Source organism: Hippichthys cyanospilos, chromosome 4 (assembly GCF_059441005.1).
Source record: "Hippichthys cyanospilos isolate Australia breed blue-spotted pipefish chromosome 4, RoL_Hcya_1.0, whole genome shotgun sequence".
Taxonomy (NCBI): domain Eukaryota; kingdom Metazoa; phylum Chordata; class Actinopteri; order Syngnathiformes; family Syngnathidae; genus Hippichthys; species Hippichthys cyanospilos.
In genome coordinates this window covers 27,158,298-27,185,106 of record NC_142372.1, presented here as the reverse complement: position 1 = coordinate 27,185,106, position 26,809 = coordinate 27,158,298, and the positions used below count along the sequence as shown (strand labels likewise).

The window sequence follows — 26,809 nt, the reverse complement described above, 5'->3', positions numbered from 1 at the left end:
GCTATAGTGCGAGCGCCACCTAGTGGCAGCCAAAAATATAGCATTTTTTAAACGTTTTTATGTGTTTAGCTGAGCCCTTTGAAGTAATATCACTGAAATTAAGTCTGAAAAGCCTCTAGACAGCCTTGCTGACCTCCACCAAATTTTACGAAGTTTCGATAATGGGCGTGGCCTCTACGACCATTTTCATTCCAAAACTTTATCTGTCCAGTAAAAGTTGCTGTAATTTGACCCAGATGATCTGATCTTCTCACAATTTCACACATTGGATGAAAATATTCTCCTGAACATATCGACAAAAATATATTCCAGTTTAAAGCTAGCGCCACCTAGTGGCTGCAAAAAATATCATTATTCAAAAGATTACAGTCAATCCTGTTTGGCTTGACCTACAGCTTTGAAACTTTGTAGGCAAATGAAGGACTGTAAGACCTACAAAAAAGTCAATAGAAAAGATCTGCTAGGATGTACAGAAAAATTGTTATGAATATTTTTAATGTGCAGTTTTGTCCCATTGTTAGACATTAGCTGGTCTCAAACTAGTGCCTTTTTCTCTTAAATGATTCACCCCATTACCTTCAACTTTGGCATGAATCATTATCCAACTAAGGGGCACACATAGTCCAAATATGGTGAAGATCTCTTGACATAAAAGATGGGGGCGGAGCTTCAAATTATGTTTAATACTTCCTTCGCCAAGAGTGACAAAAATCTTAATAACTCAGCTATGACAGCTTCAAACCATCTGAAACTTTCCTGGGCCTTTAAAAGTCATGCAATAATACAGCTATGTGATAAACTTTCAAATCATTTACAGCGCCACCCAGTGGCGCACAAAAATCTCATTTTTTATACTTTTATGTACTGTGAAATGCCTGTTTGACTAAATGAACTCAAAAATGGTCAGAAAAGCTATGACACATTGGAACATTAAGGTTCTCAACTTTTATGACTTTTCATTAAAGGGCGTGGCCTCTATGCAAACTCAAAGTCTGATGTCTCGCCAAAACGGTAAAAGTTGCTGTAATTGGACCTAGACGATCTGATGTTTGCAAAACTTCATATCTGGGATGGAAGTCCAATGTGAAACACACCTACAAGCCTATTTTTTATCATAGTACGAGCGCCACCTAATGGCAGCAAAATATATAGCAAATCCTTACTGTTTTTATGTACTCTGCTGAGCCCCTTGAAGTGATATCCCTTAAATGTTTTCTGAAAAGCCAGTGGCCATGCCTTATGCCCCCCACAAATCAGTACAATGTTTCGACAGTGGGTGTGGCCTATATGGCATTGAAAGTCACAAAATTGGAACAATAAAAGCTGCAGTAACTCCACATACATTGTTATACCTTGTCTAAATTTTACATATTTGGTAATAGTCCTGCACTGAAGTGATCTACAACAAATTTTTCATCATTCATAGTCCTTGTTCATACCCCGACCTGTTCATACCCCAACGTGCACAGGTCTGCGAGGGCCCTTTATAGCTGCTTGCAGCTCTAGTTATTAGGGCCCGAGCAGCTACCGCTGCGAGAGCCCTCTTGTTTTTCTCCAGATTATTATTATTATTAGGGCCCGAGCAGCTACCGCTGCGAGAGCCCTCTTGTTTTTCTCCAGATTATTATTCTTATTATTATTAATATTTACTGTGCAGCGCTTTTCCATTTTTGAGGGCCTAAACATGCACGAAAAGTCACCAAAATTTGCACATTTGTCGGGCCCGGTGAAAAATTGGATATTTTTGTGTTTCCCAAAACAATGCAAAAAAAATGGCTCTGCAGCGCCACCTAAGGTCGAAAAAGTGCACCTGGTCCCGGCCCGTTTGACCTAGAGCTACGAAAATTTTTAGCCATATGTAGGACCTAGAGACCTACAAAAAAGTCAGCGCGAGCCATGTGCTCAGATGTACAGAAAAAGAGTTATGAATTTTTGAATGTGCATTTTTGGCCAATTTTTGCACGTTTGCAGGTCCCAAACTGCTCCTTGTTTCTCCCAAACGCTTTACTCAATCGCCTTCAAATTTGCTGTGGTCCATATTCACACATAGGGGCACAAGTGGGCAAAATTTGGTGCAGATCCGCTGACATATATGATAGGGGCGTGGCTTCAAATTATGTGTTCAATTTTTCCTTCGCCAGGAGGGACAAAAACCTTAATAACTTTGATGTACTAGCTTCAAAAAATCTAAAACTTCATAGACACATGGAAACTTATGTCTTTAACACCTTTAAAAAAAGTTTTTTTAAATACCTACTAGCGCCGCCTAGTGGTTGATTAAAATGTCATTTTTTACACTTTCATGTATTGTGCTCAGTCTGTTTGAGTAAAACAAATGAAAATTGGTCAGAATATCATTAAGACATGGAATATTAAGGTTTTAAAATTTTACGACTTTTTGATAATGGGCGTAGTCTGCACGCCACCTCAAAGTCAGATGACTCGCCAAAACGAAAAAAGTGGCTGTAATTGGCCCCAAAATGGCCTTATGAGTGGAAAATAGCCTCTCACTCCCGGCCCGTTTGACCTAGAGCTCCAAAAATTTGTAGCCTTATGTAGGACCTCGAGCCCTACAAAAAAGTCAGCGCGAGCCATGTGCTCAGATGTACAGAAAGAGAGTTATGAATTTTTGAATGTGCACTTTTGGCCCGTTTTTGCTCATTTGCAGGTCCCGAACTGCTCCTTTTTTCTCCCAAACGCTTGACCTGATCGACTTCAAATTTGCTGTGATGTTTTATCTGGCTGTGAGGCACAATTGTTCAAATTTTTGTGATGATCCGCCATCAAATATGTTGGGGGCGGGGCTTTATAGTATGCCTTTGATGATTACTTTGCCACATGTGAAACAAACCTTTATAACTCAGCTTTACAAGCTTAGAAAAATCTGAAACTTCACAGACACATGGAGACTCAAGCCCTTAACACAAGTGTTTAAAAAAATATTCAATTGCTTATAAGGCCATCTAGTGGCAAACAAAAATGTCAGTCTGATGTCTCGCAAAAACGAACAAAGTTGCTGTGTTTGGTCCCAGATAGTCTTATCTTTTCTAAACTTCATATATTTAATGAGTTTCCAATGCGGAATACACCTATCAACGTATTTTTTGTTATAGTGCGAGTGCCACCTAGTGGCAGCCAAAAATATAGCATTTTTTAAACGTTTTTATGTGTTTAGCTGAGCCCTTTGAAGTAATATCGCTGAAATTAAGTCTGAAAAGCCTCTAGACAGCCTTGCTGACCTCCACCAAATTTTACGAAGTTTCGATAATGGGCGTGGCCTCTACGACCATTTTCATTCCGAAGCTTTATCTGTCCAGTAAAAATTGCTGTAATTTGACCCAGATGATCTGATCTTCTCACAATTTCACACATTGGATGAAAATATTCTCCTGAACATATCGACAAAAATACATTCCAGTTTAAAGCTAGCGCCACCTAGTGGCTGCAAAAAATGTCATTAGTCGAAAGATTACAGTCAATCCTGTTACGTTTGACCGACAGCTATGAAAATTTGTAGGCAAATGAAGGACTGCAAGACCTACAAAAAAGTCAATAGAAGTGATGTGCTAGGATGTACAGAAAAATTGTTATGAATTTTTTCAATGTGCAGTTTTGTCCCATTCTTAGACGTTAGCTGGTCTCAAACTAGTGTCTTTTTCTCTTAAACGATTCACCCCATTACCTTCAACTTTGGCATGAATCATTATCCAACTGATGGACACACATAGTCCAAATATCGTGAAGATCTCTTGACATAAAAGATGGGGGCGGAGCTTCAAATTATTTTTAATATTTTCTTCGCCAAGAGTGACAAAAATCTTAATAACTCATCTATGACAGCTTGAAACCATCTGAAACTTTCCTGGGACTTTAAAAGTCATGCAATAATACAGCAATGTGATAAAATTTCAAATCATTTACAGCGCCACCCAGTGCCGGAGAAAAATCTCATTTTTTATACTTTTATGTACTGTGAAATGCCTGTTTGACTAAATGAACTCAAAAATGGTCAGAAAAGCTATGACACATTGGAACATTAAGGTTCTCAACTTTTATGATTTTTCAATAAAAGGCGTGGCCTGTATGCCAGCTCAAAGTCCGATTTCTCGCCAAAACGGTAAAAGTTGCTGTAATTGGACCTAGATGATCTGATGTTTGCAAAACTTCATATATGGGATGGGAGTCCAATGTGAAACACACCTACAACTCTATTTTTTATCATAGTACGAGCGCCACCTAGTGGCAGCAAAAAAAATAGCAAATCCTTAATTTTTTTATGTACTCTGCTGAGCCCCTTAAAGTGATATCCTTAAAATGTTTTCTGAAAAGCCAGTGGCCATGCCTTATGCCCCCCACTTATGAGTACAATGTTTCGACAGTGGGTGTGGCCTATATGGCATTGAAAGTCACAAAATTGGAACAATAAAAGTTGCAGTAACTACACACACATTTTCCCACCTTGTCTAAATTTTACATATTTGGTAATAGTCCTGCACTGAAGTGATCTACAACAAATTTTTCATCATTCATAGTCCTTGTTCATACCCCGACCTGTTCATACCCCAACGTGCACAGGTCTGCGAGGGCCCTTTATAGCTGCTTGCAGCTCTAGTTATTATTATTATTATTTACTGTGCAGCGCTTTTCCATTTTTGAGGGCCTAAACATGCACGAAAAGTCACCAAAATTTGCACATTTGTCGGGCCCAGTGAAAAATTGGATATTTTTGTGTTTCCCAAAACAATGCAAAAAAAATGGCTCTGCAGCGCCACCTAAGGTCGAAAAAGTGCACCTGGTCCCGGCCCGTTTGACCTAGAGCTACGAAAATTTTTAGCCATATGTAGGACCTAGAGACCTACAAAAAAGTCAGCGCGAGCCATGTGCTCAGATGTACAGAAAAAGAGTTATGAATTTTTGAATGTGCATTTTTGGCCCATTTTTGCACGTTTGCAGGTCCCAAACTGCTCCTTGTTTCTCCCAAACGCTTTACTCAATCGCCTTCAAATTTGCTGTGGTTCATATTCACACATAGGGGCACAAGTGGGCAAAATTTGGTGCAGATCCGCTGACATATATGATAGGGGCGTGGCTTCAAATTATGTGTTCAATTTTTCCTTCGCCAAGAGTGACAAAAACCTTAATAACTTTGATGTACTAGCTTTAAAAAATCTAAAACTTCATAGACACATGGAAACTTATGTCTTTAACACCTTTGAAAAAAGTTTTTTTAAATACCTACTAGCGCCGCCTAGTGGTTGATTAAAATGTCATTTTTTACACTTTCATGTATTGTGCTCAGTCTGTTTGAGTAAAACAAATGAAAATTGGTCAGAATATCATTAAGACATGGAATATTAAGGTTTTAAAATTTTACGGCATTTCGATAATGGGCGGAGTCTGCACGCCACCTCAAAGTCAGATGACTCGCCAAAACGAAAAAAGTGGCTGTAATTGGCCCCAAAATGGCCTTATGAGTGGAAAATAGCCTCTCACTCCCGGCCCGTTTGACCTAGAGCTCCAAAAATTTGTAGCCTTATGTAGGACCTCGAGCCCTACAAAAAAATCAGCGCGAGCTATGTGCTCAGATGTACAGAAAGAGAGTTATGAATTTTTAAATGTGCACTTTTGGCCCGTTTTTGCTCATTTGCAGGTCCCGAACTGCTCCTTTTTTTCTCCCAAACGCTTGACCTGATCGCCTTCAAATTTGCTGTGATGTTTAATCTGACTGTGAGGCACAATTGTTCAAATTTTTGTGATGATCCGCCACCAAATATGTTGGGGGCGGGGCTTTATATTATGCCTTTGATGATTACTTTGCCACATGTGAAACAAACCTTTATAACTCAGCTTTACAAGCTTGGAAAAATCTGAAAATTCACAGACGCATGGAGACTCAAGCCCTTAACACAAGTGTTTAAAAAAATCTTCAATTGCTTATAAGGCCATCTAGTGGCAAACAAAAATGTCAGTCTGATGTCTCGCCAAAACGAACAAAGTTGCTGTGTTTGGTCCCAGATGGGCTTATCTTTTCTAAACTTCATATATTTGATGGGTTTCCAATGCGGAATACACCTATTAACGTATTTTTTGTTATAGTGCGAGCGCCACCTAGTGGCAGCCAAAATTATAGCATTTTTTAAACATTTTCATGTGTTTAGCTGAGCCCTTTGATGTAATATCACTGAAATTAGGTCTGCTAAGCCTCTAGACAGCCCTGCTGACCTCCACCAAATTTTACGAAGTTTCAATAATGGGCGTGGCCTCTACGACCATTTTCATTCCGAAGCTTTATCTGTCCAGTAAAAGTTGCTGTAATTTGACCCAGATGATCTGATCTTCTCACAATTTCACACATTGGATGAAAATATTCTCCTGAACATATCGACAAAAATATATTCCAGTTTAAAGCTAGCGCCACCTAGTGGCTAGAAAAAATGTCATTAGTCGAAAGATTACAGTCAATCCTGTTTGGTTTGACCTACAGCTATGAAACTTTGTAGGCAAATGAAGGACTGCAAGACCTACAAAAAAGTCAATAGAAGTGATGTGCTAGGATGTACAGAAAAATTGTTATGAATTTTTTTACTTAAAGTTTTGTCCCATTCTTAGACATTAGCTGGTCTCAAACTAGTGCCTTTTTCTCTTAAACGATTCACCCCATTACCTTCAACTTTGGCATGAATCATTATCCAACTGAGGGGCACACATAGTCCAAATATAGTGAAGATCTCTTGACATAAAAGATGCGGCCGGAGCTTCAAATTATGTTTAATACTTCCTTCGCCAAGAGTGACAAAAATCTTAATAACTCAGCTATGACAGCTTCAAACCATCTGAAACTTTCCTGGGCCTTTAAAAGTAATGCAATAATACAGCTATGTGATAAACTTTCAAATCATTTACAGCGCCACCCAGTGGCGGACAAAAATCTCATTTTTTATACTTTTATGTACTGTGAAATGCCTGTTTGACTAAATGAACTCAAAAATGGTCAGAAAAGCTATGACACATTGGAACATTAAGGTTCTCAACTTTTATGACTTTTCAATAAAGGGCGTGGCCTCTATGCCAACTCAAAATCCCATGTCTCGCGAAAACGGTAAAAGTTGCTGTAATTGGACCGAGACGATCTGGTATTTTTAAAACTTCGTATATGGGATGGGAGTCCAATGTGAAACACACCTACAAGTCTGATTTTTATCATAGTACGAGCGCCACCTGGTGGCAGCAAAAAATATAGCAACTCCTTAATGTTTTTATGTACTCTGCTGAGCCCCTTGAAGTGACATCCCTTAAATGTTTTTTGAAAAGCCAGTGGCCATGCCTTATGCCCTCCACAAATCAGTACGATGTTTCGACAGTGAATGTGGCCTCTATCGCATTGAAAGTCACAAAATTGGAACAATAAAAGCTGCAGTAACTCCACCCACATTGTCCCACCTTGTCTAAATTTTACATATTTGGTAAGAGTCCTGCACTGAAGTCATCTACAACTACTTTTTCATCCTTCATAGTCCTTGTTCATACCCCGACCTGTTAATACCCCAACGTGCACAGGTCTGCGAGGGCCCTTTATAGCTGCTTGCAGCTCTAGTTATTATTATTATTTACTGTGCAGCGCTTTTCCATTTTTGAGGGCCTAAACATGCACGAAAAGTCACCAAAATTTGCACATTTGTCGGGCCCGGTGAAAAATTGGATATTTTTGTGTTTCCCAAAACAATGCAAAAAAAATGGCTCTGCAGCGACACCTAAGGTCGAAAAAGTGCACCTGGTCCCGGCCCGTTTGACCTAGAGCTACGAAAATTTTTAGGCATATGTAGGACCTAGAGACCTACAAAAAAGTCAGCGCGAGCCATGTGCTCAGATGTACAGAAAAAGAGTTATGAATTTTTGAATGTGCATTTTTGGCCCATTTTTGCACGTTTGCAGGTCCCAAACTGCTCCTTGTTTCTTCTAAACGCTTTACTCAATCGCCTTCAAATTTGCTGTGGTCCATATTCACACATAGGGGCACAAGTGCGAAAAATTTGGTGCAGATCCGCTGACATATATGATAGGGGCATGGCTTCAAATTATGTGTTCAATTTTTCCTTCGCCAAGATGGACAAAAACCTTAATAACTTTGATGTACTAGCTTAAAAAAATCTAAAACTTCATAGACACATGGAAACTTATGTCTTTAACACCTTTAAAAAAAGTTTTTTTAAATACCTACTAGCGCCGCCTAGTGGTTGATTAAAATGTCATTTTTTACACTTTCATGTATTGTGCTCAGTCTGTTTGAGTAAAACAAGTGAAAATTGGTCAGAATATCATTAAGACATGGAATATTAAGGTTTTAAAATTTTACGACTTTTCGATAATGGGCGTAGTCTGCACGCCACCTCAAAGTCAGATGACTCGCCAAAACGAAAAAAGTGGCTGTAATTGGCCCCAAAATGGCCTTATGAGTGGAAAATAGCCTCTCACTCCCGGCCCATTTGACCTAGAGGTCCAAAAATTTGTAGCCTTATGTAGGACCTCGAGCTCTACAAAAAAGTCAGCGCGAGCCATATGCTCAGATGTACAGAAAGAGAGTTATGAATTTTTGAAAGTGCACTTTTGGCCCGTTTTTGCTCATTTGCAGGTCCCGAACTGCTCCTTTTTTCTCCCAAACGCTTGACCCGATCAACTTCAAATTTGCTGTGATGTTTTATCTGACTGTGAGAAACAATTGTTAAAATTTTTGTGACGATCCGCCATCAAATATGTTGGGGGCGGGGCTTCATAATATGCCTTTGATGATTACTTTGCCACATGTGAAACAAACCTTTATAACTCAGCTTTCCAAGCTTGGAAAAATCTGAAACTTCACAGACACATGAAGACTCAAGCCCTTAACACAAGTGTTTAAAAAAATCTTAAATTGCTTATAAGGCCACCTAGTGGCAAACAAAAATGTCAGTCTGATTTCTCGCGAAAACGAACAAAATTGCTGTATTTGGACCCAGATGGTCTTATCTTTTCTAAACATTTCATATATTTGATGGATTTCCAATGCGGAATACACCTATCAACTTATTTTTTGCTATAGTGTGAGCGCCACCTAGTGGCAGCCAAAAATATAGCATTTTTTAAACGTTTTTATGTGTTTAGCTGAGCCCTTTGAAGTAATATCGCTGAAATTAAGTCTGACAAGCCTCTAGACAGCCTTGCTGACCTCCACCAAATTTTACGAAGTTTCGATAATGGGCGTGGCCTCTATGACCATTTTCATTCCGAAGCTTTATCTGTCCAGTAAAAGTTGCTGTAATTTGACCCAGATGATCTGATCTTCTCACAATTTCACACATTAGATGAAAATGTTTTTCTTAAGACATCAACAAACATATATTCCAGTTTAAAGCTAGCGCCACCTAGTGGCTGCAAAAAATATCATTAGTTGAAAGATTGGAGTCATTCCTGTTTGGTTTGCCCTATAGCTATAAAAGTTTTTAGGCATCTGAGGATTGTAAGACCTACAAAAAAGTCAATAGGAGTGATGTGCTAAGATGTACAGAATAATTGTTATGAATTTTTTTTATGTGCAATTTTGTCCCATTCTTAGACATTAGCTGGTCTCAAACTAGTGCCTTTTTCTCTTAAATGATTCACCCCATTACCTTCAACTTTGGCATGAATCATTATCAAACTGAGGGGCACACATAGTCCAAATATCGTGAAGATCTCTTGACATAAAAGATGGGGGCGGAGCTTCCAATTATGTTTAATACTTCCTTTGCCAAGAGTGACAGAAATCTTAATAACTCAGCTATGACAGCTTCAAACCATCTGAAACTTACCTGGGACTTTAAAAGTCATGCAATAATACAGCTATGTGATAAACTTTCAAATCATTTACAGTGCCACCCAGTGGCGCACAAAAATCTCATTTTTTATACTTTTATGTACTGTGAAATGCCTGTTTAACTAAATGAACTCAAAAATGGTCAGAAAAGCTATGACACATTGGAACATTAAGGTTCTCAATTTTTATGACTTTTCATTAAGGGGCGTGGCCTCTACGCAAACTCAAAGTCTGATGTCTGGCCAAAACGGTAAAAGTTGCTGTAATTGGACCTAGATGATCTGATGTTTGCAAAACTTCATATATGGGATGGGAGTCCAATGTGAAACACACCTACAAGCCTATTTTTCATCATAGTACGAGCGGCACCTAATGGCAGCAAAAAATATAGCAAATCCTTAATGTTTTTATGTACTCTGCTGAGCCCCTTGAAGTGATATCCCTTAAATGTTTTCTGAAAAGCCAGTGGCCATGCCTTATGCCCTCCACAAATCAGTACAATGTTTCGACAGTGGGTGTGGCCTATATGGCATTGAAAGTCACAAAATTGGAACAATAAAAGCTGCAGTAACTCAACACACATTGTCCCACCTTGTCTAAATTTTACATATTTGGTAATAGTCCTGCACTGAAGTGATCTACAACTAATTTTTCATTTTTCATAGTCCTTGTTCATACCCCGACCTGTTCATACCCCAACGTGCACAGGTCTGCGAGGGCCCTTTATAGCTGCTTGCAGCTCTAGTTATTAGGGCCCGAGCAGCTACCGCTGCGAGAGCCCTCTTGTTTTTCTCCAGATTATTATTCTTATTATTATTATTATTATTATTATTATTATTATTTACTGTGCAGCGCTTTTCCATTTTTGAGGGCCTAAACATGCACGAAAAGTCACCAAAATTTGCACATTTGTCGGGCCCGGTGAAAAATTGGATATTTTTGTGTTTCCCAAAACAATGCAAAAAAAATGGCTCTGCAGCGCCACCTAAGGTTGAAAAAGTGCACCTGGTCCCGGCCCGTTTGACCTAGAGCTACTAAAATTTTTAGGCATATGTAGGACCTAGAGACCTACAAAAAAGTCAGCGCGAGCCATGTGCTCAGATGTACAGAAAAAGAGTTATGAATTTTTGAATGTGCATTTTTGGCCCATTTTTGCACGTTTGTAGGTCCCAAACTGCTCCTTGTTTCTCCTAAACGCTTTATTCAATCACCTTCAAATTTGCTGTGGTCCATATTCACACGTAGGGGCACAAGTGGGCAAAATTTGGTGCAGATCCGCTGGCATATATGATAGGGGCGTGGCTTCAAATTATGTGTTCAATTTTTCCTTCGCCAAGAGGGACAAAAACCTTAATAACTTTGATGTACTAGCTTAAAAAAAATCTAAAACTTCATAGACACATGGAAACTTATGTCTTTAACACTTTTAAAAAACGTTTTTTTAAATACCTACTAGCGCCGCCTAGTGGTTGATTAAAATGTCATTTTTTACACTTTCATGTATTGTGTTCAATCTGTTTGAGTAAAACAAATGAAAATTGGTCAGAATATCAATAAGACGTGGAATATTAAGGTTTTAAAATTTTATGACTTTTCGATAATGGGCGTAGTCTGCACGCCACCTCAAAGTCAGATGACTCGCCAAAACGAAAAAAGTGGCTGTAATTGGCCCCAAAATGGCCTTATGAGTGGAAAATAGCCTCTCACTCCCGGCCCGTTTGACCTAGAGCTCCAAAAATTTGTAGTCTTATGTAGGACCTCGAGCCCTACAAAAAAGTCAGCGCGAGCCATATGCTCAGATGTACAGAAAGAGAGTTATGAATTTTTGAATGTGCACTTTTGGCCCGTTTTTGCTCATTTGCAGGTCCCGAACTGCTCCTTTTTTCTCCCAAACGCTTGACCCGATCGACTTCAAATTTGCTGTGATGTTTGATCTGACTGTGAGGCACAATTGTTCAAATTTTCGGGATGATCCACCATCAAATATGCTGGGGGCGGGGCTTCATATTATGCCTTTGATGATTACTTTGCCACATGTGAAACAAACCTTTATAACTCAGCTTTACAAGCTTAGAAAAATCTGAAACTTCACATACACATGGAGACTTAAGCCCTTAACACAAGTGTTTAAAAAAATCTTCAATTGCTTATAAGGCCATCTAGTGGCAAACAAAAATGTCAGTCTGATGTCTCGCCAAAACGAACAAAGTTGCTGTGTTTGGTCCCAGATGGTCTTATCTTTTCTAAACTTCATATATTTGATGGGTTTCCAATGCGGAATACACCTATCAACGTATTTTTTGTTATAGTGCGAGCGCCACCTAGTGGCAGCCAAAAATATAGCATTTTTTAAACGTTTTTATGTGTTTAGCTGAGCCCTTTGATGTAATATCGCTGAAATTAAGTCTGCAAAGCCTCTAGACAGCCCTGGTGACCTCCACCAAATTTTACGAACTTTCGATAATGGGCGTGGTCTCTACAACCATTTTCATTCCGAAGCTTTATCTGTCCAGTAAAAGTTGCTGTAATTTGACCCAGATGATCTGATCTTCTCACAATTTCACACATTGGATGATAATATTCTCCTGAACATATCGACACAAATATATTCCAGTTTAAAGCTAGCGCCACCTAGTGGCTGCAAAAAATGTCATTAGTCGAAAGATTACAGTCAATCCTGTTTGGTTTGACCTACAGCTATGAAACTTTGTAGGCAAATGAAGGACTGCAAGACCTACAAAAAAGTCAATAGAAGTGATGTGCTAAGATGTACAGAAAAATTGTTATGATTTTTTTTAATGTGCAGTTTTGTCCCATTCTTAGACGTTAGCTGGTCTCAAACTAGTGTCTTTTTCTCTTAAAGGATTCACCCCATTACCTTCAACTTTGGCATGAATCATTATCCAACTGAGGGGCAAACATAGTCCAAATATCGTGAAGATCTCTTGACATAAAAGATGCGGCCGGAGCTTCAAATTATGTTTAATACTTCCTTCGCTAAGAGTGACAAAAATCTTAATAACTCAGCTATGACAGCTTCAAACCATCTGAAACTCTTCTGGGCCTTTAAAAGTAATGCAATAATACAGCTATGTGATAAACTTTCAAATCATTTACAGCGCCACCCAGTGGCGGACAAAAATCTCATTTTTTATACTTTTATGTACTGTGAAATGCCTGTTTGACTAAATGAACTAAAAAATGGTCAGAAAAGCTATGACACATTGGAACATTAAGGTTCTCAACTTTTATGACTTTTCATTAAAGGGCGTGGCCTCTATGCAAACTCAAAGTCTGATGTCTCCCCAAAACGGTAAAAGTTGCTGTAATTGGACCTAGATGATCTGATGTTTGCAAAACTTCATATATGGGACCGGAGTCCAATGTGAAACACACCTACAAGCCTATTCTTTATCATAGTACGAGCGCCACCTAATGGCAGCAAAAAATATAGCAAATCCTTAACGTTTTTATGTACTCTGCTGAGCCCCTTGAAGTGATATCCCTTAAATGTTTTCTGAAAAGCCAGTGGCCATGCCTTATGCCCCCCACAAATCAGTACAATGTTTCGACAGTGGGTGTGGCCTATATGGCATTGAAAGTCACAAAATTGGAACAATAAAAGCTGCAGTAACTCCACCCACATTGTCCCACCTTGTCTAAATTTTACATATTTGGTAAGAGTCCTGCACTGAAAACATCTACAACTACTATTTCATTGTTCATAGTCCTTGTTCATACCCCAACCTGTTCATACCCCAACGTGCACAGGTCTTCGAGGGCCCTTTATAGCTGCTTGCAGCTCTAGTTATTATTATTATTAGGGCCCGAGCAGCTACCGCTGCGAGAGCCCTCTTGTTTTTCTCCAGATTATTATTAGGGCCCGAGCAGCTACCGCTGCGAGAGCCCACTTGTTTTTCTCCAGATTATTATTAGGGCCCGAGCAGCTACCGCTGCGAGAGCCCTCTTGTTTTTCTCCGGATTATTATTATTAGGGCCCGAGCAGCTACCGCTGCGAGAGCCCTCTTGTTTTTCTCCAGATTATTCTTCTTCTTCTTCTTCTTATTATTATTATTATTATTATTTACTGTGCAGCGCTTTTCCATTTTTGAGGGCCTAAACATGCACGAAAAGTCACCAAAATTTGCACATTTGTCGGGCCCGGTGAAAAATTGGATATTTTTCTGTTTCCCAAAACAATGCAAAAAAAATGGCTCTGCAGCGCCACCTAAGGTCGAAAAAGTGCACCTGGTCCCGGCCTGTTTGACCTAGAGCTACGAAATTTTTTTGGCATATGTAGGACCTAGAGACCTACAAAAAAGTCAGCGTGAGCCATGTGCTCAGATGTACAGAAAAAGAGTTATGAATTTTTGAATGTGCATTTTTGGCCCATTTTTGCACGTTTGCAGGTCCCAAACTGCTCCTTGTTTCTCCTAAACGCTTTACTCAATCACCTTCAAATTTGCTGTGGTCCATATTCACACATAGGGGCACAAGTGGGCAAAATTTGGTGCAGATCCGCTGACATATATGATAGGGGCGTGGCTTCAAATTATGTGTTCAATTTTTCCTTCGCCAAGAGTGACATAAACCTTAATAACTTTGTTGTACTAGCTTAAAAAAATCTAAAACTTCATAGACACATGGAAACTTATGTCTTTAACACCTTTGAAAAAAGTTTTTTTAAATACCTACTAGCGCCGCCTAGTGGTTGATTAAAATGTTATTTTTTACACTTTCGTGCATTGTGCTCAGTCTGTTTGAGTAAAACAAATGAAAATTGGTCAGAATATCATTAAGACATGGAATATTAAGGTTTTAAAATTTTACGACATTTCGATAATGGGCGTAGTCTGCACGCCACCTCAAAGTCAGATGACTCGCCAAAACGAAAAAAGTGGCTGTAATTGGCCCCAAAATGGCCTTATGAGTGGAAAATAGCCTCTCACTCCCGGCCCGTTTGACCTAGAGCTCCAAAAATTTGTAGCCTTATGTAGGACCTCGAGCCCTACAAAAAAGTCAGCGCAAGCCATATGCTCAGATGTACAGAAAGAGAGTTATGAATTTTTGAATGTGCACTTTTGGCCCGTTTTTGCTCATTTGCAGGTCCCGAACTGCTCCTTTTTTCTCCCAAACGCTTGACCCGATCGCCTTCAAATTTGCTGTGATGTTTTATCTGACTGTGAGGCACAATTGTTCAAATTTTTGTGATGATCCGCCATCAAATATGTTGGGGGCGGGGCTTCATATTATGCCTTTGATGTTTACTTTGCCACATGTGAAACAAATCTTTATAACTCAGCTTTACAAGCTTGGAAAAATCTGAAACTTCACACACACATGAAGACTTAAGCCCTTAACACAAGTGTTTAAAAAAATCTTCAATTGCTTATAAGGCCATCTAGTGGCAAACAAAAATGTCAGTCTGATGTCTCGCCAAAACGAACAAAGTTGCTGTGTTTGGTACCAGATGGTCTTATCTTTTCTAAACTTCATATATTTGATGGGTGTCCAATGGGGAATACACCTATTGACGTATTTTTTTTTATAGTGCGAGCGCCACCTAGTGGCAGCCAAAAATATAGCATTTTTTAAACGTTTTTAAGTGTTTAGCTGAGCCCTTTGAAGTAATATTGCTGAAATTAAGTCTGAAAAGCCTCTAGACAGCCTTGCTGACCTCCACCAAATTTTACGAAGTTTCCATAATGGGCGTGGCCTCTACGACCATTTTCATTCCGAAGCTTTATCTGTCCAGTAAAAATTGCTTTAATTTGACCCAGATGATCTGATCTTCTCACTATTTCACACATTGGATGAAAAAAAATCTCCTGAACATATCGACAAAAATATATTCCAGTTTAAAGCTAGTGCCACCTAGTGGCTGCAAAAAATGTCATTAGTCGAAAGATTACAGTCAATCCTGTTTGGTTTGACCGACAGCTATGAAACTTTGTAGGCAAATGATGGACTGCAAAACCTACAAAAAAGTCAATAAAAGTGATGTGCTAGGATGTACAGAAAAATTGTTATGAATTTTTTCAATGTGCAGTTTTGTCCCATTCTTAGACGTTAGCTGGTCTCAAACTAGTGTCTTTTTCTCTTAAACGATTCACCCCATTACCTTCAACTTTGGCATGAATCATTATCCAACTGAGGGGCACACATAGGCCAAATATCGTGAAGATCTCTTGACATAAAAGATGCGGGCGGAGCTTCCAATTATGTTTAATACTTCCTTTGCCAAGAGTGACAAAAATCTTAATAACTCAGCTATGACAGCTTCAAACCATCTGAAACTTTCCTGGGCCTTTAAAAGTAATGCAATAATACAGCTATGTGATAAACTTTCAAATCATTTACAGCGCCACCCAGTGGGGGACAAAAATCTCATTTTTTATACTTTTATGTACTGTGAAATGCCTGTTTGACTAAATGAACTAAAAAATGGTCAGAAAATCTATGACACATTGGAACATTAAGGTTCTCAACTTTTATGACTTTTCAATAAAGGGCGTGGCCTCTATGCCAACTCAAAATCCCATGTCTCGCGAAAACGGTAAAAGTTGCTGTAATTGGACCTAGACGATCTGGTATTTTTAAAACTTCGTATATGGGATGGGAGTCCAATGTGAAACACACCTACAAGTCTTATTTTTATCATAGTACGAGCGCCACCTAGTGGCAGCAAAAAATATAGCAAATCCCTAATGTTTTTATGTACTCTGCTGAGCCCCTTGAAGTGATATCCCTTAAATGTTTTCTGAAAAGCCAGTGGCCATGCCTTATGCCCTCCACAAATCACTACGATGTTTCGACAGTGGGTGTGGCCTATATGGCATTGAAAGTCACAAAATTGGAACAATAAAAGCTGCAGTAACTCCACACGCATTGTCCCACCTTGTCTAAATTTTACATATTTGGCAATAGTCCTGCACTGAAGTGATCTACAACTAATTTTTCATCATTCATAGTCCTTGTTCATACCCCGACCTGTTCATACCCCAATGTGCACAGCTCTGCGAGGGCCCTTTATAGCTGCTTGCAGCTCTAGTTATTATTATTATTTACTGTGCAGCGCCTTTCCATTTTTAAGGGCCTAAACATGCACGAAAAGTCACCAAAATTTGCACATTTGTCGGGCCTGGTGAAAAATTGGATATTTTTGTGTTTCCCAAAACAATGCAAAAAAAATGGCTTTGCAGCGCCACCTAAGGTCGAAAAATTGTACCTGGTCCCGGCCCGTTTGACCTAGAGCTACGAAAATTTTTGGGCATATGTAGGACCTTGAGACCTACAAAAAAGTCAGCGCGAGCCATGTGCTCAGATGTACAGAAAAAGAGTTATGAATTTTTTAATGTGCATTTTTGGCCCATTTTTGCACGTTTGCAGGTCCCAAACTGCTCCTTGTTTCTCCTAAATGCTTTACTTAATCGCCTTCAAATTTGCTGTGGTCCATATTCACACATAGAGGCACAAGTGGGCAAAATTTAGTGCAGATCCGCTGACATATATGATAGGGGCGTGGCTTCAATTTATGTGTTCAATTTTTCCTTCGCCAAGAGTGACATAAACCTTAATAACTTTGTTGTACTAGCTTAAAAAAATCTAAAACTTCATAGATACATGGAAACTTTTGTCTTTAACACCATTGAAAAAAGTTTTTTTAAATAGCTACTAGCGCCGCCTAGTGGTTGATTAAAATGTTATTTTTTACACTTTCATGTATTGTGCTCAGTCTGTTTGAGTAAAACAAATGAAAATTGGTCAGAATATCATTAAGACATGGAATATTGAGGTTTTAAAATTTTATGACATTTCGATAATGGGCGTAGTCTGCACGCCACCTCAAAGTCAGATGACTCGCCAAAACGAAAAAAGTGGCTGTAATTGGCCCCAAAATGGCCTTATGAGTGGAAAATAGCCTCTCACTCCCGGCCCGTTTGACCTAGAGCTCCAAAAGTTTGTAGCCTTGTGTAGGACCTCGAGCCCTACAAAAAAGTCAGCGCGAGCCATATGCTCAGATGTACAGAAAGAGAGTTATGAATTTTTGAATGTGCACTTTTGGCCCGTTTTTGCTCATTTGCAAGTCCCGAACTGCTCCTTTTTTCTCCCAAACGATTGACCCGATCGACTTCAAATTTGCTGTGATGTTTTATCTGACTGTGAGGCATAATTGTTCAAATTTTTGTGATGATCCGCCATCAAATATGTTGGGGGCGGGGCTTTATATTATGCCTTTGATGATTACTTTGCCACATGTGAAACAAACCTTTATAACTCAGCTTTCCAAGCTTGGAAAAATCTGAAACTTCACAGACACATGAAGACTTAAACCCTTAACAAATGTGTTTAAAAAAATCTTAAATTGCTTATAAGGCCACCTAGTGGCAAACAAAAATGTCAGTCTGGTGTCTCGCCAAAACGAACAAAGTTGCTGTATTTGGACCCAGATGGTCTTTTCTTTTCCCCTCTTTGAAGGGGCAAAAGATGAATGCATAGATTATAAGTCACTGTTACGATACATAATTTTCTCTGGGGCAAACTTTCAGTCACCAGAATATTGAAGATTCCACAGTAATTTTTTCCAAGATGCTGTCCAGTATGTTTTTAAAATGACCATAAAGCAAGGTACAAACGTCTTAAATACAGAATAGAAATATAAGTGTGATTTCCTAGTGGTAATATACGGTGGCTGACCGGGGCAAACGCGCTGCAAATGGCACAACACACAAACACCGGTAAAAACGCGCTACAAATGGTACAACACTATTCCAAAAACGGAAACACATTTACCACTTTTTTTTCCCCCCCAAGATGGCGGCGCGTGTATACGCAGCGGCCACTCGCTCTTCTAACAATGCGTTCCTTCCATCTCGTCGCAGGTGAGTCGGTGTCAGAAAAATCTCTAAAAGAAGACTAGGACAAGCTTAGCTGCTAAGCAGCAAAAAGAGTAACTCAGACCAGCCAAGATTGACTTTTCTATGCCAGGCATAGGGAAAAAGCTTGGGCAAATGAACTCATAGGTTTTCCAACGCTAATTCAACTGCCCAGCCGCTCCTCCTGGCTTTTATTGAGCAAAAGCATAGCAGATTACAAGACACAACAAAAGAGCCAGCCAGGCGCCACCAACAGCTGGGCCAAGGTCCCGGCTCACACTTTCGTGCGTCAAGAGCTCTATCTAAGGACAGGGTCAAAATGAACTAGGATTGCATAAATGGATAACAATGAAATAAGCACATAATGATAACAACCTAATATATGATTTCCTTCACATATCCCCCCTGATTATCATTATTAAAACACATCAAACAATGTCAAAAGCTATTGCTTGAGTGGGAAGAAAACTACCCAAAAACCCAGTGGGAAAAAGGTAGAAACCCTTCCCAAGCAAGAGCTTGTTACAAGAGAAAAAAGAAAAAGCAAAAGCTAAAGCTCTTTTTGGTCCAATACATGTATATACACATCACAAACCATATCAACATCCTATGTCTACAACCTTTTCCATAGGTGCATCTTGAATGGTTCAGACGGTTGTTGAATCGTCGTCAGAGTCGGGGTCAGAGTCAACAGGTTGATAGTCAGTCATGGCCACGGTCACTTGCGCTGCTAACCCCAACAGCATCCATGATTTTGGTGGCACAGATCTTACACAAGGGCAAACCGCAAGTTATGCAGAGACATGACAGCAAGAGAATGCAGATGATGACAGAAGCAATGGCTACAGCCACGCCCTACCAAATGCCAAAGAAGTCCTGCTACCAATGCAGGAAGGGGTTGAGCTTTAACTCCCTCCCTACTTGGAGTCCTCTGTCTGCACTCCCTGAGCAGTGTCAGTGTCTAAGACAACGAGCCATTAGACAAAGTGTGTAAAGGAATAAATGCGCAACATTCACCTGATGGCAAAAGCTTGCACACACCACCCTTTTCTGCCAAAGTCATGTCGAGTGCCTGTCTGTTTTGAATAGTCATAAGTGATGTCAAAGTCAAGTAGCATGTAGTTGTGAAGCTGTGTGCGTAGAAGGTGCGTCCGTGATATCAGTCGACGAGTATACTTTATGATTGACATCATTGAAAAAATCGGTGTGTTTGTACACAGTCACTGGAAATAGAGCACCAAATATGGCAAATGCGAACCCGCTGCATTTGCTTTATCAATCAATTTGTCTTTGTCAGGAATGCTCCAAGGCATGCCAATCGCATCAAAAATACACTGACGTTTTTCTGGTGATTGGGACTGGTGGTTTGTAAATGTTGCATTTGGACCTATGGGTGGAGTTCTCAACACTGGAACAAACATAGCATTTATCACTGTTCCCGTGATGTCCGTCAGGAGCTGAAGGTTGCCCATGACGCTGGTGGGCAAACGCTGTCTGTGTGAGGTAGGCATTGTTGGTCGTCCGGATACAAGGGTGCCGCCTAGCACCAAGCAGCATGCTGCTCGGAGGAGTGCCGGCAGACAGGCTATTTTCCTGAGAGGGGTGTGTTTACCACAAAAAACCTTTTTCCCACGGTGGTCTTTCGTTGGTGCACCGTTCGTGCACTTGGGGGTGCTGATCCTCACTTCGAGGGACTGGCGTCGCTAGGCCCGTCAACAGGGGTTCGAAGGATCTTGCACTGCGACTGGTGGATCCACCCGTCGTGTCCTTCAACTTTCACCGCAGTTGGTGTCGCTGCGATCATCTGGAATGGGCCATCCCAGCGTTCACTGTCCCAACGAGGTCGTCAGCACCTTGAACACGAGGTCTCCGATCTGGACCCGGGTTTTCTGTGGGATAGAACACACTGGCCAGTCATTGTGCTTATGCATCTCCCTAGTGCCAAACAGTCTTTTCATGTGAACTGGAAAAGAACATCCACTAGGTGGCTGGTCATGGGTTAAGTCTGCTAGTCCGTATGGTCCTCCATATACTATTTCAAATGGTGATAAAGTTTTTCCTTCAGCGGAACAATTCTCATTTCTGTGGCCACAATAGGAATGCAATCTGGTTGCTGTCACTTTATCGCTTGCATTGTTTTTATGCGTATGGCCTTGACTGTCCCATTTATTCTTTCAACAAGCCCTTCTGATATTCAACAGTTCTCCAACTTTTGTAACAGCTTTTTTCACAAAATGTAATCAACTGTCACTTGTAATTACTCTCGGAATGCCAAATGTCTGTATGATTCGATCACACAATGCTTTGACAACTGTTTTTGCATCACAATGCGCTGTTGGGAATAAGTTAACCCACTTTAAGAATGCATCTAATATGACGAAATAATATTGCTTTCCTAATGCCTTATTTGATTCAATGTCATCCATATATATATCATATGAAATGCTTTGGGTGGTTCTAGAAATTTGCCTCTTTGTGGTCACAAATAAACTTGCGCATTATTGCAAAAACAGATATCACAACATTTACAAAAAACAAAACATTTTTGAGTATAAAAAGTGAACCCATATGCAACTGATCATACATATTCCCCCCTGTTGACACATGGCAAAGCTCATGTGTCAACTTTGTGTCACGTGTCTTGCCTTTTTTAGTTTGTGTTGATTTTCAGACTGTCTCCTTCCTCCGCATTGGGCGGGGCCATCGGACACTCACAACTGTTGCGCATCTCGTCAGAGGACTTTACAAGCTGGCCGGCACAAGCCTTTGCCAGGTTATTCCTTCGCCAAGCTTGCTTGCTGTTCCATGAATCCCAGCGCTCTTGTCCTCACGTCCTACCTTCTCGAGTCATCTTGGTTTGTACTTTGTGCGTGTTATGTTTTACGGATTGTGTACGATTTCTGTTGCTTCTTTGTTTGCAGCCATTCCCCGTGGACTCACGCCCTCCTTGCTGCCCTTCGTTCCCGTGGACTTTTGATCCAGACGCTCTCGTCTCGCTTTGTGTTGGTACTTTGTGACTTTGGTTTGCTACTTTGCCTTCGGACTGTTTTTGTGTTTTTCTCACGCCTTGCGTGCTCCTTTTGTTAATAAACTCAGTATCATCACTTCTCGTGCCTGGTTGGGGTCCATTCCCTTTTGGCATCCGTGGGTTATTCGTGACACTTTGCTGCTCATTCAAATCAAAATTTTAGTAACCATGGTTTTCTAACTGTCAATCTACTTTTTTCTTCAACATCTTGTTACAGTATGCTCCTTTATTTAGCCATTTTTGCTGCTCCAGTTTAGGAGCTGATGTTTTCCTCGATATCAAGATTGTCTGTGTGTCTTGTTCATCATTTAGTGTGTCAACGCGGCTGTCTTGTGCTTTGGCAACTGTGGGCACACCTATGACTGTTTCTTTGGCTGCTTTGTTTGCCTAATTGGTTTCCTGCTGTAATTTCGTCATTTCTTTTCTTATTGTAGTTTTGAAGCCGCGGTTAGCCCACATGCCATACATGCCATGTCTGTCCATATTGTAACAGCTTTGCTTTCAAAAATTTCACAAGCTTTGATTAGCGCGGCCAATTCATCTGCTTGCAATGAACATGTCAATTTTAATGTTCCTTGAAAAAATTTTCATATGTACTAACTACTTATCCCACCCTTTTGCGGCCGTCTTCCCCTTTGCTAGCTGAACCGTCAAAAAAAAACAACTTCTCCAGTCGGGAGAGGGGTGTCATTCAGGTCAGGTCTTGGTTCGGTGGAAATTTGGACTTGGCTTCCACAGTCGTGTGGGGTGCCGTCTACAGGTGTGAGCAAAGGTGTCTCTGGGTTTGATGCTCCACATCTAACAATTATAATGTGTCCCTGTGATACAAGTAACGCGGTGCAATGTAAATGTCATGCAGGCGACAAGTGTCATTTTTGGGGGGCGTTTCCAGCGACAAAACAAATACATAAGGAACCCTCAACGTGAGGGGGTGAAACAACACAACCTCCACTGAAGCCTCCACTGCCAATGCCAGCACCACCTGAACGCCTTCTGGGGTTGGCCCAGCACCACCTGAACGCCTTCAGGGGTTGGCCCAGCAACTGCATCCAATTCCTCCGAATAAAATTTGACTGGCCTCAGTTTCTGGCCATGCTTCTGCAACAAAACTGAAGTCATGAATCCCTGTTTAGCGGTCACTTTTTGCTCAAATGGTTTGCTGTAATCCGGTAGTGTCAATACGGATGAATTAATTCCAATTTCACGCTCTCAAATGCATCATCAGCTTTTTCATAACTGATACCAAACAGTGGCCTAGTCAATTCAAAACAATGCTTTGGAATCCATATGCTACAATAATTCATTCAGCCTCAAAATGACATCATTTGTCTTTTGGTCTGAGTTTTGGGGCTTTCGCAATGGCCTCCTTTTGTCTGTCAATAACCATTCTGCCATCCTTATCTCATTAGTTCTGCCAACCTTCTTTCATTTGTTTCCACTTGCCCAAAATCTTTCTTGCCACAACTCAAATTCTTATGCATTCAATTTTGTTTTTCAACTCTCTCTTACGTCCTTCTTTTCCTCTACCACAATTCCTGTTTCCAACACAATGCACTTCCTCTTCTCCATCACACCAGAATGTCTGTTTTCTTCCCTACATTCTTCTTTTCTTCTACTCCACTCTCAGCTGAATAGTCAATTTATCTAATCTCTGAGTGTTGGAGCTCACTCACGTCTACATTTTGTTTTGTAGTATAATTCCATTTGGCCTTGCATTTTTTCAGCTGCTGTCAATATGTTCAGCCTGTTTATCCATTATCTACCATAATGCGATTTGTTTTTGGAAAACTCTTGCAAACTATACTATATCAAACAATGAACATATCAACTGGTTCATCCTCCTTTTGCACAGTTGAATCTATTTTACTGTAAGATCTGATCCTATCATGCTAATCTCTCCAAACAATTATTACCTTTAAGGCATCAATCTTCTACCTTTTAGATTCATATTTTGTAAGGTGCCAGGCTTTCTTCCGCTTTTGCGTACTTGTTTTTTTTGAGCAGGGCCAGTATACAAAAATAATTCTGCCCTTTCTGCCTCCTTTTGCAAACTGTGTGAAAATTTCAACAGAGCAAGCTTCACAGGCTTACACTCACAATCTCTTCGCATTTTCAAACCACAGTCTCCCAAGCTGGCTATCATACGACAACATGCCTACATGTTATTAAGCTATGAAAACACAACATTTACAATTAATTCAACATCATCTGGCTATCCACCCTGGCATAGCCTCACATATAACACAACAACTTTGTGTATTTTGTGTTTCAACCACTAATTATTCATTGCCAGTTAATCTAGCATTTGATAACATCCTAATTCTTAATTTAGTCTCAACTGATCCCATAATACATTTTTCCATTTTTCTCATTTCACCTGTGTGCTGAGAATTAACCCTGTGAATGGACCAGTTTCTGCCCACAAACTTCAGGTTTGAAACCATCTCAAATTTGTCATTTTGACTTTTAGCCATGAAGACTAGATTAAGCCCGATCTAACAATGTATTTTAGCCAAATTTCACCCAATATCATTGTTTATTTCTAACAATCTAACATACGAACATGTAACACACCAATAGTTACACAGCAGCAAACTGACAGATACACATGCAGATCCACATCACACAACATGCAGTTTACAACGTATATGCGGACTTTATTAAGCACGTACAAGACACATTTTTTGCACACACCATCTCAAATGGCATCACTCCTTTGGCTTCATGTCAACCCTCAGTACTCAGATGTGGAGCTGAGACCCAGTCCCGAAAAGGGTCTTGCTGCCGTGGCCACGGTCTTGCCTGGTTGTCAACTTTGCCTCTGAAAACCTCAGGTGTCTGGGTTTAAGAATATGGTGGTAAACTCAGGTACGAATTGTTGGTGTCTGTTTTCCACCGTTAATTTGGGTTTCCTGTCTGGCTGTGTTAGTTGCCGACAGGTTAGTGGCTGCGGTCAAATCATCATCTGCTTTCCTTTTTTTCTCAGCCACCTTACATACTCGTTTCGGTTTGGCTGTTTCAACTAAAGCCTTGCATTTAAACCACTGTTAATCATCACTGTCTTCAATCTTTTCCCTGTCCTTCAATGACAACTTCTGCAACACTTTCTCCAATCCACCACAGTCATCTATATCTCCTGAAAAACCGTATTGGAATTTTCATTTTTCCACATACTTAGTACTTTCTACTTCTGCCAAATGTACATTTTCTTTCAATCCTCTACAGTGTAACGACATTCCTTTTCCAATTCTGCCTCCTTGGGCCGAGTTGCGACCTCGGATAACTTATTTTTGTTCCTCGTGATTGACTATGTTTCCTTTGTTACGGGTAAAATGCTAAGTGCCTGGTGACGTGTCGGATACCGAGCTTCTACCTCGAAAGGCGGATATCCCCAGGTGTTTGTACTCACGACCGTTTCACCAGTTTTAGATTTCCCGTCACTCAGGACATTCACTCCACATTCATTCCACACTCATACATCACAGAAATGATCAGTAACTGTGTACCGGATGTTAAACTTTCTCTTTTTAAGTAAGGCCGTTTGTTTAAAGTTCAATTGACTGTACATTTAAGGTCCAATGGACCATTCAGTCTTGTCAGACTGAACCTGTCAAGACGTTCGTTTAAGGTCCAATGGACCAGCCGTTTAAGGTCCGATGGACCGTTCGTTTAAGGTCCGATGGACCGTGCCGTTTAAAGTCCAATGGACTGTTCAGACTGAACTTATCAGCCTCGTCAGGCTGATCATTACTGTACGTTTAAGGTCCGGTGGACTGTTCGTTTAAGGTCCGATAGACCGGGCAGACTGACCTTTTGTTCTTGCAAGCTCTCCGCTGGTCGAGTCACTCTGGTTCGTTGGATAGTGTTTGCGTTCCTCCAGTGAGCGGTGTCCGACGTCTGGCCTCGTGGAAAGGAGGGCTTTCAGAATCCAAGATTCCAACGGTGCACCGATTGGTTCAGTCGTCGTTGATCGTCCACCGAAGAGAAGGCGTTTTAACTATCCGGCTCGAACATGGCGGCTGACATGTTAGAATGTCAGAGAAATCTCTAAAAGAAGACTAGGACAAGCCTAGCTGCTAAACAGCAAAAAGAGTAACTCAGACCAGCCAAGATTGACTCACAGGCATAGGGAAAAAGCTTGGGCAAATGAACTCGTGGGTTTTCCAAGGCTAATTCAACTGCCCAGCCGCTCCTCCTGGCTTGTGTTGAGCAAAAGCATAGCAGATTACAAGACACAACAAAAGAGCCAGCCGGGCGCCACCGACAGCTGGGCCAAGGTCCCGGCTCACACTTTTGTGCGTCAAGAGCTCTTTCTAAGGACAGGGTCAAAATGAACTAGGATTGCATAAATGGACAACAATGAAATAAGCACATAATGATAACAACCTAATATATGATTCCCTTCACAGTCGGTTTCCCTTCCTCGTCGCCCGCGTCACCGTTAATTTCCCGGTTCTGTTGCAGGTGAGTGGTTCTCCTGCCTGCTAGCCGCGTTGTCGTCGTCCTTCCATTCCGTTGCAGGTGAGTCGGTTTCCCTCCCACGTCGTCCCCGTCGCTGTTGTTTTCCGGGTTTTGTCGTAGGTGAGTTGTTTTCTTACCTGTCAGCTGCGTTGTCGTCATCGTCGCCCTTCCATCTCGTCGCAGGTGAGTCGAATTTCCCTCCCTCGTCGTCCGCATCACCGTTGTTTTCCCAGTTCTGTTGCAGGTGCGTGGTTTTCTTGCCTGTTTGCTGTGCTGTCGTCGTTGTCCTTCCATTCCATTGCAGGTGAGTTGGTTTCCCTCCCTCCTCGTCCGCGTCGCTGTTGTTTTCCGGGTTTTGTCACAGGTGAGTTGTTTTCTAACCTGTCAGCTGCGTTGTCGTCATCGTCGTCCTTCCATCTCGTCGCAGATGAGTCGAATTTCCCTCCCTCGTCGTCCGCGTCGGCGTCGCCGTTGTTTTCCCGGTTCTGTTGCAGGTGCGTGGTTTTGTTGCCTGTTTGCCGCGCTGTCGTCGTCGTTGTCGTCGTTCTTCCATTCCGTCGCAGGTGAGTTGGTTTCCCGCCCTTGTCGTCTGCGTCGCTGTTGTTTTCCCGGTTC

General features: G+C 40.8%; 1 long non-coding RNA gene across 1 annotated transcript; it reads right to left on the bottom strand.

The window, feature by feature from the left end:
* Positions 1–18,799: 18,799 nt before the first annotated feature.
* LOC148425235 (uncharacterized) lies at positions 18,800–26,313 on the bottom strand. Its single transcript, XR_015865463.1, has 2 exons — positions 25,544–26,313; positions 18,800–20,594 (listed from the first exon to the last, which is right to left on the bottom strand). It is a non-coding gene; the product is annotated as an uncharacterized LOC148425235 (long non-coding RNA).
* Between the last annotated feature and the right edge of the window lie 496 nt (positions 26,314–26,809).